The sequence below is a fragment of the Leptonychotes weddellii genome, chromosome 2, assembly GCF_054177405.1.
Source record: "Leptonychotes weddellii isolate Sample4059 chromosome 2, ASM5417740v2, whole genome shotgun sequence".
NCBI lineage: Eukaryota > Metazoa > Chordata > Mammalia > Carnivora > Phocidae > Leptonychotes > Leptonychotes weddellii.
In genome coordinates, this window is record NC_138370.1 from 114,141,271 (window position 1) to 114,158,334 (window position 17,064).

General features: G+C 35.8%; 1 protein-coding gene across 1 annotated transcript in view; it reads right to left on the reverse strand.

Moving 5' to 3' along the window:
- The window catches only part of LOC102748592 (putative E3 ubiquitin-protein ligase HERC6), a 580,669-nt gene extending 569,640 nt beyond the window's left edge, over positions 1 to 11,029 (reverse strand). Inside the window, exon 1 of the mRNA XM_081812174.1 lies at positions 11,023 to 11,029. The gene's annotated coding sequence lies outside the window, so the exon portion shown is untranslated. The remainder of the gene's footprint in view (positions 1 to 11,022) is intronic.
- Positions 11,030 to 17,064: the final 6,035 nt, after the last annotated feature.

Below are 17,064 nucleotides of genomic sequence, written 5' to 3' on the forward strand. Positions count from 1 at the left end.
TTCGCTTATTTGTGGAACATAAGGAATAGCATGGAGGACATTAGGAGAAGGAAGGGAAAAATGAAGGGGGGACTTCGGAGGGGGAGATGAACCATGAGAGACTATGGACTCTGAGAAACAAACAGGGTTTTTGGGGGTAGGGGGATGGGTTAGCCTGGTGATGGGTATTAAGGAGGGCACGTACTGCACGGAGCACTGGGTGTTATACGAAAACAATGGATCATGGATCACCACATCAAAAACTAACGATGTATTGTATGGTGACTAACATAACATAATAAAATTTAAAAAAAAATGCGTGAATATTTTCTATTATCTTAGCTTTCAGATAATATATTGATAACAATAGAATGAAGAAGTAATTACATAGTTGATTTGGCAAGCCTATATTGCTGTTACTGAAATTATTAATTAAAAGAAGACTAAAGAGGGGCACCTGGTTGGCTCAGTCAGTTAAGTGTCTGCCTTCTGCTCAGGTCATGATCCCAGGGTCCTTGGATCGAGCCCCGCATCAGGCTCCCTGCTCAGCGGGAAGCCTGCTTCTCCCTCTCCCACTCCCCCTGCTCGTGTTCCCTTTCTTGATGTCTCTCTCTCTGTCAAATAAATAAATAAAACCTTTAAGAAAAAAAAAAAGAGGGCGCCTGGGTGGCTCAGTTGGTTGGGCGACTGCCTTCGGCTCAGGTCATGATCCTGGAGTCCCGGGATCGAGTCCTGCATTGGGCTCCCTGCTCGGCGGGGAGCCTGCTTCTCCCTCTGACCCTCCCCCCTCTCATGTGCTCTCTCTCTCTCATTCTCTCTGTCTCAAATAAATAAATAAAATCTTTAAAAAAAAAAAGAAAAGAAGACTAAAGAAAAATAATCTTTGTATTTTCACTTCATTTATTATAAAAAATACTCTAAAAATTGGGATCATTTTTTTCACTTAAAAAATAATAGTAATAACTGTATGGTGACTAACATAACATAATAAAAAAATAATAATAAAAATAATGTGTGAAACTTCATAAAAAAACTTTTTGGCTAAAATGTATAAAACCTTGCTAACGAAATTAAAATTCTTAAAAATCAGGGAGCTGTTCTATGTTTATGGATTACAAAATACAGATGTCAAGCAGATGCACAATGTTAGTATCAAATCTCCCCAAATTAACCTATACACTCAATGCACTCCCAAAGTCCCAGCTGATTCTAAACTATATATGAAAATAAAAATGATATAGAATAGTTAAAAAAATCTTGTAATAGAAGAAAAAAATTAAGGACTTTTATTGCTTGATTTCAAGATTCATTCATCAAAAGATAGCATTAGATGAGAGAAGAGATATGCAGAAGAATGGAACAGAGAAGAACTACAAAACAGGTAACAGAAAGGCAATATGTACATATCTATCAGTAATTACTTTGAATGTGAATGGACTAAACACTCCAATCAAAAGACAAAGTGATGGATAAAAAAAGCAAGATCCTTGGGGCACCTGGGTGGCTTAGTCCGTTAAGCATCCAACTCTTGATCTCAGCTCAGGTGTTGATCTCAGGGTTGTTTAAAAAAAAAAAGCAAGACCCATCTATATGCTGCCTACAAGAGACTCATTTCAAGCCTAAAGATACATGCACATTGAAAATGAAGGAATGGAAAAGCATTTATCGTGTAAATTGAAGTGAAAAGAAACCTGGAGTAGCAATACTTATATTGAACAAAATAGACTTTAAAACAAAGATTGTAACAAGAGACAAAGAAGGACACTAATCATTAAGGGAATAATCCAACAAGATATAACAACTGTAAATATTTATGCACCTAACATGGGAACTCCCAAATACATAAAACAGCTAACAACAAACATAAAGGAAGTAATCAATAGTAATACAACAATAGTGGGGACTTTCACACCCACTTACATCACTGGATAGATCATCTAAACAGAAAATTAACAAGGGAACAGTGGCTTTGAATGACACATTGGACCAGATGTATCTAACAGATATATTCAGAATATTCCATCCTAAAACAGTGGAAATCACATTCTTCTCAAGCATATATGGAACATTCTCCAGAATAAATCACATATTAGGCAACAAAACAAATTCAAAAAGATGGAAGTCATACCATGCATCTTTTCCAATCACGATGAATGAAACTAGAAATCAATCACAAGAAAAAAATCTGGAAAGAACACAAATACATAGAGGTTAAATAACATGCTATTAAGTAATGAATGGGTCAACTAAGAATTCAAAGAGGAAATAAAAAAATACATGGAGACAAATGAAAACAAAAACACAGTGGTCCAAAATTTGGGGGATACAACAAAGCTATCCTAAAAGGGAAGTTTATAGCAATACAGGACTACCTCAAGAAGCAAGAAAAATCTCAAACAACCTAACCTTACACCTAAGGGGGCTAGAAAAAGAAGAACAAACAAAACCCAAAATCAGTAGAAAGAAGGAAATCATAAATATTAGAGGAGAAATAAATGAAATAGAAACTAAAAAAAAAAACATATTAATGAAATGAGGAGCTGATTCTTTGAAAAGATCAACAAAATTGATAAACTTTTAGTCACACTCATCAAAAAAAAAAAGAGGGAGGACTCAAACAAAATCAGAAACAAAAGAGGAGAAATAACAACCAACACCACAGAAATACAAAGGATTATAAGAATATTATGAAAAATTATATGCCAACAAATTGGACAGCCTAAAAGAAATGGATAAACTCCTAGAAATAAGCAACCTCCCAAAACTGAATCAAGAATAAAAAATTTGAACAGACCAATTACCAGCAAAGAAATTGAATGTAATCAAAAGACTCCCAGCAAACAAAAGTCCCAGATCGGACAGCTTCACAGGTGAATTTTACCAAACATTTAAAGAGTTAATACCTATTTTTCTCAAACTATTCCAAAAAATAGAAGAGAAAGGAAAGCTTCCAGATTCCTTCTATGAGGCCAGTATCATCCTGATACCAAAACCAGATAAACATACTGTAAAAAAAGAGAACTACGGGTGAGTATCTCTGTTGAACATGAAAAATCCCCAACAAAATATGAGCAAACCAAATCCAACAATACATTAAAAAAATCATTCATCACGATCAAGTGGGATTTATTCCTAGGAAGCAAGGGTGGTTCAGTCTTTGCACATCAATGTGATACATCACATCTATAAGAGAAAGAATAAAAACCATTTCAATATATGAAGAAAAAGCATTTGACAGTGTGCAACATCCACTCATGATAAAAACCCTCAACAAAGTAGGTTTAGAGGGAACATACCACAACATAATAAAGTCTATATATGAAAAACCTACAGCTAATATTATACTCAGTGGTGAAAACCTGAGAGCTTTTCCTGTAAGATCAAGATTAAGAGAAGGATGTTCACTCTCACCGCATACTGGAACTCCTAGCCACAACAATCAGACAATAAAAAAGAACTAACAGGCGCTCACAGTGGTAAGTAACAAATGAAACTATCACTACTTGCAGATGACATAATACTCTATATAGAAAACCTGAAAGATTCCACCAAAAAACTACTAGAGCTGACAAATTCAGTAATGTCACAGGATACAAAATCAATATACAGAAATCTGTTTCATTTCTATACACTAATGATGAAGCAGCAGAAAGAGAAATTAAGAAAACAATGACATTTACAATTGCACCAAAGATAATAAAATCCCTAAGAATAAACTTAACCAAGGAAGTGAAAGACCTGTCCTTTGAAAACTATAAAACATTAGTGAAAGAAATTGAAAATGACACAAACAAATGGAAAGATATTTCATGCTCATGGATTGGAGAGCTAATATTGTTAAAATATCCATGCTAACAAAAGCAATCTACAGATTTAATGCAATCCCTATCAAAATACCAGCAGCATTTTTCACAGAACGAGAACAAATAACCCTAAAAATTGTATGGAACCACAAAAGATACCCAAATGCCAAAACAATCTTAAAAGAAGAACAAAACTGGAGGTATTACAATTCCAGATTTCAAGATACACTACAAACCTGTAGTAATTAAAACAGTGTGGTACAGACACAAAAGTAGACACATAGATCAAAACAACAGAATAGAGAACCCAGAAATAAACCCACAAATGTATGGCCAATTAATCTTCAATAAAGGAAGAAAGAATATACAATGGGAAAAGACAGTCTCTTCAACAAATGGTGTTGAGAAAACTGTTCAGCTACATGCAAAAGAATGAACCTGGACTGCTTTCTTACACTACACCATACACAAAAATAAACTCCAAATGGATTAAGAACCTAAATGTGAGACCCAAAACTATAAAAATCCTATGAGAGAGCTTAGGCAGCAATTTCTCTGACATCAGCCATAGAAACATTTTTTTAGAAATGCCTCCTGAGGCAAGGGAAACAAAAGCAAAAAAAAAATTGGGACCAAGTCAAAATAAAAGGCTTCTGCACAACAAAGGAAAGAAATCAACAAAACTAAAAGATAACCTACTAAATGGGAGGACATACTTACAGATGACATATCTGATCAAGGATTAGTATCTTAAATATATAAAGAACTTATAGAATTCAACGCCAAAGAACAGAAGCATTCCAATTTAAAAATGGGCAGGGGCACCTGGGTAACTTAGTCACTAAAGTGTCTGACTCTTGATTTCAGTTCAGGTCATGATCTCAAGGGTGTGAGATCAAGCCCTGCATTAGGCTCCCTGCATGGTGATTCTGAATCCCTGCTTGGGTGTCTCTCTCTCCCTTTCCCTCTGCTCATCCCCATGCATGCTCTCTCTTTTTTTCTCTCTCTAATAAATAAATATATCTTTAAAAAAATAAAATAAAATAAAAATGGCAGAAGACGTGAACAGACATTTCTCCAAAGAAGACATATAGATGGCTAACAAACACATGAAAAGATGTTCAACATCACTCACTATCAGGGAAATGCAAATCAAAACCACAATGAGATATCACCTCACACCTGTCAGAATGGCTAAAATCAAAAACTCAAAAAACAAGTTTTGGTGAAGATGTGGAGAAAAAGGAACTGTCATGAACTGTTGGTTCACACACATATATGTATATATATATATATGAAATGGAATAGCACTTGGTCATAAAAAGGAATGAAATCTTGCCATTTGCAAGAACGTGGGTGGATCTAGAGAGTATAATGCTAAGTGAAATAAATCAAAGAAAGCCAAATACCATATGATTTCATTCATATGTGGAATTTAAGAAACAAAACAAAGAGAAACTAAAAAAAAAAAAAAAACAGACTCCTAACTATAGAGAACAAACTCTAATGGTTAGGAGAGGAGGTGGGTAGAGAGATGCGGGAAATAAGTGATGGGGATTAGCAGTACACTTACATGATGAACATTGTGTAATGTATAGAATTGTTGTATCACTATATTGTACACCCGAAACTAATGTAACACTGTATGTTAACTATACTGGAATTAAAAATTTTTTTAAAGAATTAAATGAAAAAAAGATAGTTTTAGAATATAAAAAAAAGAAAGTATTCACAAGACATATATCTGATAATGATTTGTATCCAGAATATATGTGTCTTATAACTCAATGATATGAAACATCCAATAAAATTAATGAGTAAAAGACTTGAACAGAGAATTGCCAAAATGTGTATGGTGGCCAATATGCATAAAAAAGTATTCAACATAATAATAGTCCTTGGTAAAATGCAAATAAAACCATAATGAGATACCACTAAGCACCTGCTAGAATGACACCACCAAATGTTGGCAATGATGTGAAACAATTTAACTCTCATACATTGTTGGAGAAAGTGCAAAATGGTACAACCACTTTGAAAAACTATCAACTTATAGACTGGAACATATGACTCTGTAATTTCACTCCTATGTGTCTACCCCAAGGGGGCAAAAAAACATATTTAGTAAAATACTAGTAAATGTTTAGCCATCAGCTATAAAAGAAATTAATAAAAATTTTAAAAATTTAAAGCTCTGTTTTGTACCATATGCACTATGCACTACTTATGCATGCAAGAATATAGGTGAATTTCAAAGATATTATACTGAGAAAAAAAGACATAAAAGAGTTTACTGTATGATTCCATTAATTTGAAGTTCTAAATTTGGTTAAATTAATTTATGATAATAGAAATCAGAACAGCAGTTACCTCTTGTGGTGGGGTGGGTAATTGACAATTGACTGGCAAGGAGCACAAAAGAGATTTTCTGGGGTAACGGAAATATGTTCTATCTTAATAACAGTATGGATTATATATGTGTATATATTTGTCAAATTTCATCAAACTGTACACTTAAGATATGTGCATTTACTATATGTAAAGTGCACTTTAATAAAAATCTTTTTAAACTTTAGTTTTGCTTTTGTTATTATTTCTCAACCAAAATTTTCATTAAAAGTTGTAAAATTATGTCTGGTAAGATAATATGTGGAAATGTTTGTAAATATACTAAAAACATAAAGGACTGGCTTTGGATACGATGTTAGAAGTGGTAACTAGGCAGTTGGAATATGTGAAAATTTTAAATTTATTTGAAAATTTTAGGGTTTATTCTAAAGAAGGGGAGAAAGGGAGAACAGATTTGCTGGAGTTTCTAATACTACACATTTTTTAATGCTCAGTGTTTTTATTTTATGACTGGGTAAGACAATGTTACTATTTTAAGTAATGTCACAAATATTAAAACATTGAATGACAAAACAAAGTGTAATTTATGAGTTTCCCAATTGATCTATCCTTTAAATACACTTGATCTTAGCCAAAAGCCCGAGAAGCAATGATCTATCCTTTTAATAAACATTACTTTGTTAACAGGTGTAATTTTTATATTTATAAAGTGGAAGTACAAAGTGGAAATATACTCTCCTCATCTGTCTGAGATCCTTGGCTACCCCAGATACACATTTTCTCTTTAATCTTTTCCAAATCAGTCTTTATCTCCACCTCATCAAAATGTATCTGTCAGTCAAGGTTAAGGAAAACAGCACAGGTCTGTATTTAGATGAGAGACTTAAAAGAGGTACTTGCAATAAGCTATTATAATTACTATTGTTACAAGTGGTTTTGTTGGATTACAGAGGGTGACCTTCTTGAAGTGTTTTTCAAACATGAATCAAATTCAAAACATGTTTTCTCCCAACTGGTATATCTTAACTCCCTTAAACATGTGAGCATTTTAAGTGCAATATGAAAGCTTTTCAAGTTGTTTTATGTTCATTTATGCTTGTCAAAACGTAGTTTTCAAGTAATTGCTTATATGCAAATATTCTTCTAAGCTTTTCCCCTTAAGGAAGTAAAAGTAAAAAGGTCAAAGTTGTAGTCAGATTGTTTAATTCAGAGTTGTAACTTGAGCAAATCTCATTTTAAAATAGATATTCTCCTAGAGCTTTAGAGTATGTATTTCCTTTCTCCTATCTCTCTATTCTGTATTGTTCTTCAAGATTATATTAATCTATCAATATTGCAAATTTTTAACTAAAAAACTTTAATGGACTTTGATGAAAATATATCAGGTTTTGTAATTTGAGAGTGCACCTAAAATATGTTCCACATATATAATGGAAGTTTTTGCCTTAGGAAAATATTTCAAGTGGCCATATTCTCCATTTCATCTTACCTGGAAATGGAAGAGAGATGAATTGCCTATAACTGATAGTCTCTGTATCATCCTTGCTCTATTACCATCTGGTTTTGGCCAATGGGAAGGAGCATATCAGGAGATCAGACGGTGAGAGAAGAGAGAGGTCATGGTATTAATCTGCCTACTCCCTGTTTGTCTTGCTGTGGTTACCAAAACCTACCAGGCAACCCCTATCAGAGAGCCTCAGACAGTTCAATCTCTTCCCAGGTTTGGCAAACCTATTTCCTCCTCTCGACCTTTCAAGTCCATGAGTAACAACTTCTCACTGTTGCAAAAACCTCACTGCCTCACCATCCCTTCTATTTTACCTATGCCCACACCTCTGTAAAAAGTCTTTTCACTAAGTTCTTTTCAGTTGCATCTTTTTAAGGGTGCTGTTTCCTCCTTGACCACCAGCTGACATGGTGATTGGTACTAGGCATGACCCCAGGAAACAGACCCTCAAAGTAGAATCAAGTTTTGAGGAGAGAATCAGAATGCCTCTATGATGTCTTTTTTTTAATCCTTGTCTCAGGTAGCTATAAGAAAAACATGGCTAAGGATCTACCCAAGATCTAATTATATAGGCTGCAGAGGTGTAAAACCAGTTATATAAGCAGCTTTATCAAGTTATACTAAGGTAAGGGCCTTGGGTGTGAAGAAATGGATCTCTGAAACAATGGGAACTCAAAAAATCCCAAATCTCTCTGAATCTTCCTTGCCAATTGAAGCAGCTTTTCACTTTCTGTGAAGGAACAGACGTCCCCTGCATAAAATAATTCAAAGCATTTACGCCCATCATTTTCTTTCAAGAAGAGGTACTAATTCTCTTCAGGATCCTTTCTACCACCCCACCTTGCTTCCAGATCCATAGTAGAAATCAGCATAGTCCAAAGAGGGAAGATCTGCTCCAGGAGGAGATAGCACAAACACTGAAGACATTGTAGGGTCTTTTGTAAGAAGTTTGTAGGGTCTACTAATTCATGGTGGCAATTCCAGAGACCTTGCATGGAAGTGGATTCCTAGAACGTTAGAAAAGGAGAATGAAATATACAGTGGATTGGACCAAATTTGTCAATATAGACACACATCTCTTGAGATTTGGAATTTAATGTGTTTCTTCAAGCATTTGGTAATGATGCCAGCAATTTTCTGTTGTTAAATGAAACCTTGTCTCAGTGGCTATAGCTAATATGCCTGAGATGCCAGGATTTCTCTGACATACTTTAGAGAGAGGAGTGCAAGCCTTAAAGATGTAAGAATATTGGAATGTACTTATTATATTCAATTTCCCCCCCCCCCTCTAGTGATACTCTCCAGAAGAACTGGTAGACCCTTCTGCACCAAGACATTCATTGGTGAAAGTAGCACTAGCATCTCTGAAGAGCAGGTCTGGTTTGCCACTAGGACTGGAAGAGATCAAATGTCTGAGCCTGGCATACCAAGCAATTATGTAACCTGATCCGATGTTATCTGTTCCACAAATCATAAAGTTGGCCTTGTAGAGCATCATTCTATTATTACATGGAAATGGTATATGAGACCAGGTGTAAGCAAATCCATAAAGAACAAATAAATTACATAAGCAGGTGGCTCAGGATCTCACTGGGCTCTGCTAACAAAACTCTCTCCCTTGGGGCCTTCAGACCTAAGAATGACAATGATGTCCCACTGTTGCTAGTCCCTGCTAGACCTTACCATCCTTTTGGGATCCTTAACCCTGCCCGTACCTCTGTAGGTAATTTCTTTACTACATTCTTTTCAGTTAAATTCTTTTGAGTGAGTGAGCTATCTGCTACTTGCTGGGACTCTGACTGAGTCACTGCATAAAATACATTCACACATGTGGGCATATAAGTACACACACACACACACGAGTATTCCCATTATCAAGGATTATTAATGCCGGGAGGAGGAAAGGAGCCTGGATGAGTTGAGAGAAATAATGTGCTGTGTGGGAAGGAGATTATCTCTGGAATTACATAATCTGAAACATAAATCATTATCTGATTTTGAGTAAATTCCTTTCCTCTTTGCACCTCAATTTATTAATCTGTAATGAAGAAAATAAAGTATCTCATTGAGTCATTGTGATGATTAAATGAAAAAATGTGTGATAATATATGAAGCACCTAGAATACTGAGGGTGTAATAAATTTTATTTCATTAGCTGTAGAAGTACGATAAAGGATCAATTTATCCAGGAATCTAAACACTGGAAACATTCAAACTATAGAATCTTTGTCAAAGCATTTGCTTTATGATCACTCACTTTTTAAAAAATCATACCAGTCTAATAACTGAAGAAAAGGTTGCTATGTCATCTCACATGGTAATGGTAATTTCTGCTAGATTGTAAAGAGCCATCCAGTGTTAACCTTCACTATCCTCACAGCGTGGTGGAAATCACAGTGGATCAAATCAGTGACATCCTGGTTATCTGGCTGGTACAGCATGATTTATGAGAGAGTTTGTAAAGAACATGGTTGTTCTTTTACATGTTTTACTAAGTCATTTTTTGATCATTTTTCTTGGAGGTAAAATATCAAAATTCTGGCAATAACTAATTGGGAAGATTTTGGGTCCTTGGCATTCCAGATACCTCATGTGCTTTGCAATTTGCTTGCTACTGATAAAGTCTATACTTGCTTTGAAGTATGTAGGGGATTATTTTCCCCCTAAAAGAACCACAAATGCCCAATAAGATCATTGTACTTATATTTAATTTAGTTTAGCTCTGTCTTGATACTATAAAAGGATTTGACAGTTTACAAAAATACCAAATGGGGAAAAAACTAAATAGAAAATGAATCTGAGTGAAGGGGAAGGGGTAGGAAAATAAAATAAAGCCAAGGAAATGGTTAGTGCATTAAAAAATCTGTGTCGTGGGACAGGCACCTGGGTAAAAGCAGCCAACTATTGATTTTGGCTCAGGTCATGATCTCATGGTCTTGGGATCAGGCCCTGTTTCCGGCTCCGCACTCAGCAGGGAGTCTGCTTGAGATTCTCTCCTGTCTCTCTCCCATTGCCCCCCCCCCCCCACCAACAGGCTCTCTTTCTTTCTCTCTAAAATAAATAAATCTTTAAAAAATATAAGTCATAAATTATTATGCAGTTATTAACATTGGGCCCTAAGTATGTCTCTAAACTTTCTGGTAGCAGAGAAGGGAGAGAAGCATTACTGGCAGGATTCAAAATAAATCAGTTGCGGGACGCCTGGGTGGTTCAGTCGATTAAGCGTCTGCCTTCAGCTTAGGTCATGATCCCAGGACCCTGGGATCAAGTCCTACATCGGGCTCCTTGCTCAGCAGGGAGCCTGCTTCTCCCTCTGCCTGCAGCTCCCCCCGCTTGTGCGCTCTCCCTCTCTCTCTCTCTGACATATAAATAAAATCTTTAAAATCTTTAAAAAACTTTTTAAAAATTAAAAAAAAATAAAATAAATCAGTTGCCCAGGAGATACAGCATTTCCTGGTAATGAAAACCAAGAGCAATTTCTTTATGTATCAACATAAGGAGGACTACAGGAAATTATCTTTCACAACATTCCTTAATATAAGGGTATCATTTCATGTAATTATTTCATGTAACTTTCCTATATGTATTTATTTAAAGTTATTCTATGAAGGTCAAATGATATAGTCAACATTCATAGGATATGTGTGGTCTTGTTTAGTAGGAGAGCAAAATTAGAACACCTAGAGAAAATTAATGTAATACATATCCACCCTTAAGAATTAGCAAAGAATTCAAGCTGGTATTCTTAGGATCTAATTTAACAACTTAGAGGGTAGACGTTTGATGTTGCTGAACTAAACCATATGCTTTGATTATCAATTAAATGGTGGCAAATGGGTTTTCCAGCATCTGTGAACTAAGTAAGCCCAACCAAGACATGTGGTTGGCCAGTTGACCATCCTGTCTTTATAAGAGATAAACTGTGGATTTACAAGAGCCAAATTTAACACAAGAAATCTTTAATGACAGAATTACTACAAATATTCTATTGCTATTTTCCTTTATTTCCAATTTATACTCTTTTAAGAAGCTTTTTGAGTAGAGGCTGAACTGACACAATAGATTTCCAGAGTGTGCAGTATTTCCTTTCTTCTTTTTTTACTCTGACATTAATTAATCACCTATTATAAATTAAGTACTGTCTTGGGTAGTGGGAATATAATGATGAGGAAGACATAATTAGTGCCCAAAAAGCCTAGATATACACACATATATGTAAACAGTTCTTCCAGTATAGTCTATGATACTATACAAGTCAACAAAAACAGCATTTTTCTTGCAAAAGAAATTCAGGTAAAACTTCATAGAAAAAGAATGACTAAGATGAATTTTGAAAGATAGTTGAGAGTTTGCTGAACAAAGAGGAAGGAGTACAGAGTATAGAAAATAGCCCATGGAAAAGCACAGAGTGAGAATACAGTGCTTCAAACATAGAACATATTGTGGAAAGGCACAAAATTGAGAAATGCATGGCAAATTTGGGCAATAGCAGCTAATTAAGCAAAGAGGATGTACGAGGACAGGTAAGGAAATAATGAGGACTGAGAGCTGCCTCCAGCCAGTAGCCGGCAAGGAACTAAGAACTTCAGAGCAACAACCTGTGAGGGACTGAATCTTACCCATAAGCACATGAGTGAGCTTGGAAGCAGATCCTTTCAGACTTGAGGTGACTGCAGCATACCTTTATCATGGCATGTGAGAGCCCCTAAAGCAGAGGACTCAGCTAAGCCAAGCCTAGGTTCCTGACCCACAGAAACTGTGAGATTATAACTGTTTTTGTTGTAAGCCTCTACATTGGGGGTGATTTGTTACTCAGCAATAGATAACACTCAGAGGTTTTAAATTTGTTTCTGAGTCTAGAGGCTCCTTCAAATAATAAAAAATTACCTATGTTCCCAAGTATTTTCTGTGGTGACAACAAAATAAATACATTGTTTAGGATGGTCAAGGACAGGATGGAAAATGGAAGAGCAGTTTAAAGGAAAACTGAGTGGTATAAATCAGTAATCTCACCTCCATGGGAACCAATATAGGATATAAAATAACCCATAGGAGCAAAAGAGTAAAGGAGAAAAATAGGAGGGTTTTGATCAAAAGAAATATAGGCATGATGGGACCAAACCCTCCCTAACTTGCTAGGTACTCAATGCTTTTTGAAAGAAGGGCTGAATAAATAATGCTTGCCATATATCAGGCAAGATTCCACAATGTATACTGTTTGATTTTTATGGACTGTGAAATGGCAAATTGTGATGTAGAAGCAAATCAGTTGCTCAAGATTGCTTAGTGCCTTTCTACTGGAATAGAGCACTGAATTAAGTTCTTTAGGTTTAGTGCCTTTGCTCTGCTAAACAAGATCTTTTAGTGCAACAGGAACAATATCATCAATTCTTTCAACTTTAATAGAATATATAGGGCATTTAGTATACCTACACATTGCATATAGTTATGATTCCTTTCTATCTTTTATTGCTTAGTCTGAGTAATATTGGTAATGTTTCTTGCTTTTCCTTTTTTTTCCTTTTATTTCAGTTTTATTGATAAATAATTTACATATATTTCTGCATAAGTTTAAGGTGTACAGCATGATAGTTTGATTTGCAAATATCGTAAAATGATTACCACAATAGGTTTAGTTAACATCCGTCATATCATATAGATGCAGTAAAAAGAAAAAAATCTCCTTGTGATGAGAACTCTGAGGATCTACTCTCTTAACTTTCCTATATATCCTGCAGTAGTGTTAGCTGTAGCCATCATGGTGTACATTACATCTCTACTACTTATTTATAACTGGAAGAAACTGGAAGTTTCTGCCTTTTGACCACCTTTCTCCAGTTGTCCCTCCTCCTATCTCCTGCCTCTTGCTTCTGGTAACCACTAATCCAATCTCTTTTTCTGTGAGTTGGGTGTTTTGTTCTGTTTTTTAGATTCCACATATAAGTAAGATCATACAGCATTTGTCTTTCTCTGACTTACTTCATTTAATGTAATTTCTTCAAGATCCATCCATATTGTTACAGATGGGTTTCCTTGTTTTTTATGGCTGAGTAATATTTCATTATATATATATACCACAACTTCTTTATCCATTCATCTATCAAGGCAATGTTTCTTAAATAAATACAGAGGTTTAGAGTTCAGTGGAGCCAAATTAGACTTGAATCAAGAACTCCTTGATTTAGTCCTCCATGCTGTCTGTATTTATGCAAGTAAAAGGACTTACTTTGGACTGAAATCCTGACTTCATTATATTTTCAGTATTTAAAGGGGCCCTATTAGTCTCCCTTCTGAGTGTTAATTATCTTTATGATTTATTTTATGGTTTGTGGCATTCGGTTTGGGAAAAAATGCCTATTAGAAATAGAGCTAATGCTCCTGGAAAGAAAATTGCCACTGTTCGGTTCTTTTTAAGGTTATATGATTCACTGTGGTGCTTCTTTCAGTTCATATCTGGCTTTAAGAAAATTAAGTTTCAAAATTTAAAGCAATTTCCCAAATTATTAATCTGAATAAAACTAAATTTAAATCCCTTCTTGACCAATTTTCTAATCTGCCACAACAATCCTAGTGGACTTTCCAAGCCGGTTAAAATGGTCTGCGTCACTATCATGATCACCATCTTCCCCCATACCTCACTTCTCTATTTTCTTGTGTGGACTTGGAGGTTTTTTTGATGCTTTCTTTCACCTTCTATCTAATCATTCTCCATGTTGTACAGATTATTCCTCATCTATTACCCCTATTCATTATTCCCTCAACATTACCATGGTTACATTCTACCATTACCTTATACGTAGGCCTCACTATGTACTAGATGCATTATTAAGTCTGTGCATCCCAACCACCATCTTCCAGAAACTGACCTGCTTCTCTTGTGTGCATGGCTAGAGCACATCCATTTTGCACAATTTGATCCTATTCCACTGGGCACAGGTACTTGGTCTAGCCTAGGCCAATAAATCTTTCCCTATGACTGACAAAAAGTCCATTTTGGTGGTGGCAGAAAATGTAGGGTCAGGCTATCCTTCTCCCACATATACCAAAGAAAGAGAGAGCCCCTATCTTCAAGTGGGAGACATAGAATCAAATACACAGGCAGAAGCAGAGACAAAAGTCAGAGGCAGAAGTCTGGTAGTGGCCACCTTCCTGGTTTACATAGTTCCTTAGGCCTGCAGGAGGAGGCCTAATTAAAACTGTGGGAGTCCCCTAATTATTTTCCCTGAGTCCTGTTCTTATCCATCCCACATACCACTGACAGACAAAGGGAACCATTGTGCAGTTGCAGGGGAGAGGTGACGGGGGCGGGGAGGAATTACATTTTTCAGGGGTAAAGCTAACTGCAGTATAAGAAATACTTGGAAAGTTATTAGTGGCAAACAAGGGAGTGTATCTCTGTAAGGCAAGAGCGGCCCACATTTCTGAGATTGACTTGTGTTCTGATTTCCACTCGTCCAGCTACGCAGGGGCCACAACAACAAGCAACATTGCCACCTGCTGGGAGTTAGAGAAATTACAGAGCTCTGTTATCTATTCAAAAATTCTTGAACTCCAGGGTTTGAAACTATCTTACAGAACCCTAGTTTTTTGGGTTTTTTAAAATATAAACATAAATTCTCATTGTGTTTAATTATAATTCTTATCTTCTAGTTCATAATCCTATTGTTCAGTTATGACTCTCAGATCTGAACTCTGGAAAGGCTGCAATTTAGAAATTGTTGTTCTTGTTGAGTAATTTACATTTTTACTCTAGTTGGTGCTATTAAATTACAAACATTAAATCAAGCAACTCCTAGTTATATGTATATGGCAAAAAGACACGTGTGATTCTCCATTCAGACTGGGTGGAAGAATATATATAGTTAAAAGGCATTTAGCCAAAAAGATTTTTTCACTGCTGCTCTTGGTAAAGATTGGTCTTTTCTGTAGTAAATTGAGAGTAGGTAATCTAAGGTTGATAAGTAGCAAAATAATATTTGCATAAACTTGTTCGGTGCTTCATTTCCATTAATAAAAGGCAAAAAGAAGAAAGGAAGATGTATAAGTAGGTAATTAATGATAACTTGAAAACTGTAAAACATTAAAAATATGTAAGTTAAGTGAGAGAAATTAAGAGTCACTATAATTGTAACTATGGAAAAATATGCATGCTTACAGAGTGGTGACCAGGAGGTCAGGCTACGTACCCACTGATGGAACTCATCATGTCAAGTCATGTTAGGGTGAGCTAGTAAACATTTGCATCTTCTCTGTGGTACTGCTGTTCTGTATCAGATTCTGAACCACATGAATATAGTTTTGGCCAAGGTATGAAGTATTCTGTACCACTTTATTAAATACAACATTTCCTTGGCCTGTGACCTTGTATGTATTGGACTTCAATTTGCCATAATCCCTCAGAATTGCTGCAGTCCCCTTACTCCTCTCCTTAATATTTGAAAAGTCAGGAAGGTACAGTCTACTGTCAGAGAGAAAAATCTTAACATTGCCCCTTCAAGTACACAAACGATTTCTAGGAGACAGTGAAAATAGTTCTTTACTTTGCCCTTCAGGATAATTATCAACCCATATGGAATCCAATTCTCATGGACATAAAGGGGGCCTTTCTCTCTGGTCTCCCGTCTCCGTCCTCCTCTTTCTTCTCTTCTCTTCTTTTATTCCTGCCATTATTTTAGCCCTTTTTTATACCTTGGGGTCATTTGATTCCTTCAAGCTTTCCCTTTAGTGAAGCTGGAGCTAAGATAAGTGGAGAGAGTAATTCATATTCTTTAAGTCCTGTGTAGGGCAGGATAAAGGACAAATACTTTGAGGTTCATCCTCAGAGTGAAACATCTAAAGGACTAACAAAACTTTCTTTTACTAAAATTGTCACCATTTTAAAGTATAGCAGAGTTTATCCTTTATCTACCTGTGTGAACGCTTATTTATTACCCTAGCTTGGTATCAACTTGGGGAGAGGGAGGATGGGGTAGGGAAACAACCACCCCAGGAAGGAGAAGAGTGGGCTTTGAAGTTCTATTTGAGGTGAACCCAATAATATCCCAATAACCCAATAATATCCCAGTCAGACTTCCTGCACCCTCCCTTCTGCTGGTTTTCTTCTTCCCTATGGGGGGGCTTCCAGACAATCTGCTACACCTACAATTTATAAAGGATGGCTTGTGTTACAGAAAAGAAGGGTAATGGTCTCTTTCATATCAATTACAAAGTAGTCTTTCACTAAACACTACATTTATATTCAATTGCTTAAAATAATAGTTATAATCTGTGCCAAAAAGTGAAAGCCAAGATTTCTGTTTTGTGTGTCTCACCATGAGATCTACAGTCTGTAGATATTTCTCCTGCTATAATTTCTTCCATCTGTTTTATCTGTTATATTGCAGTGCAAGCACAGACGGAAACCATTTATGAGCTTAAGCAAGATTT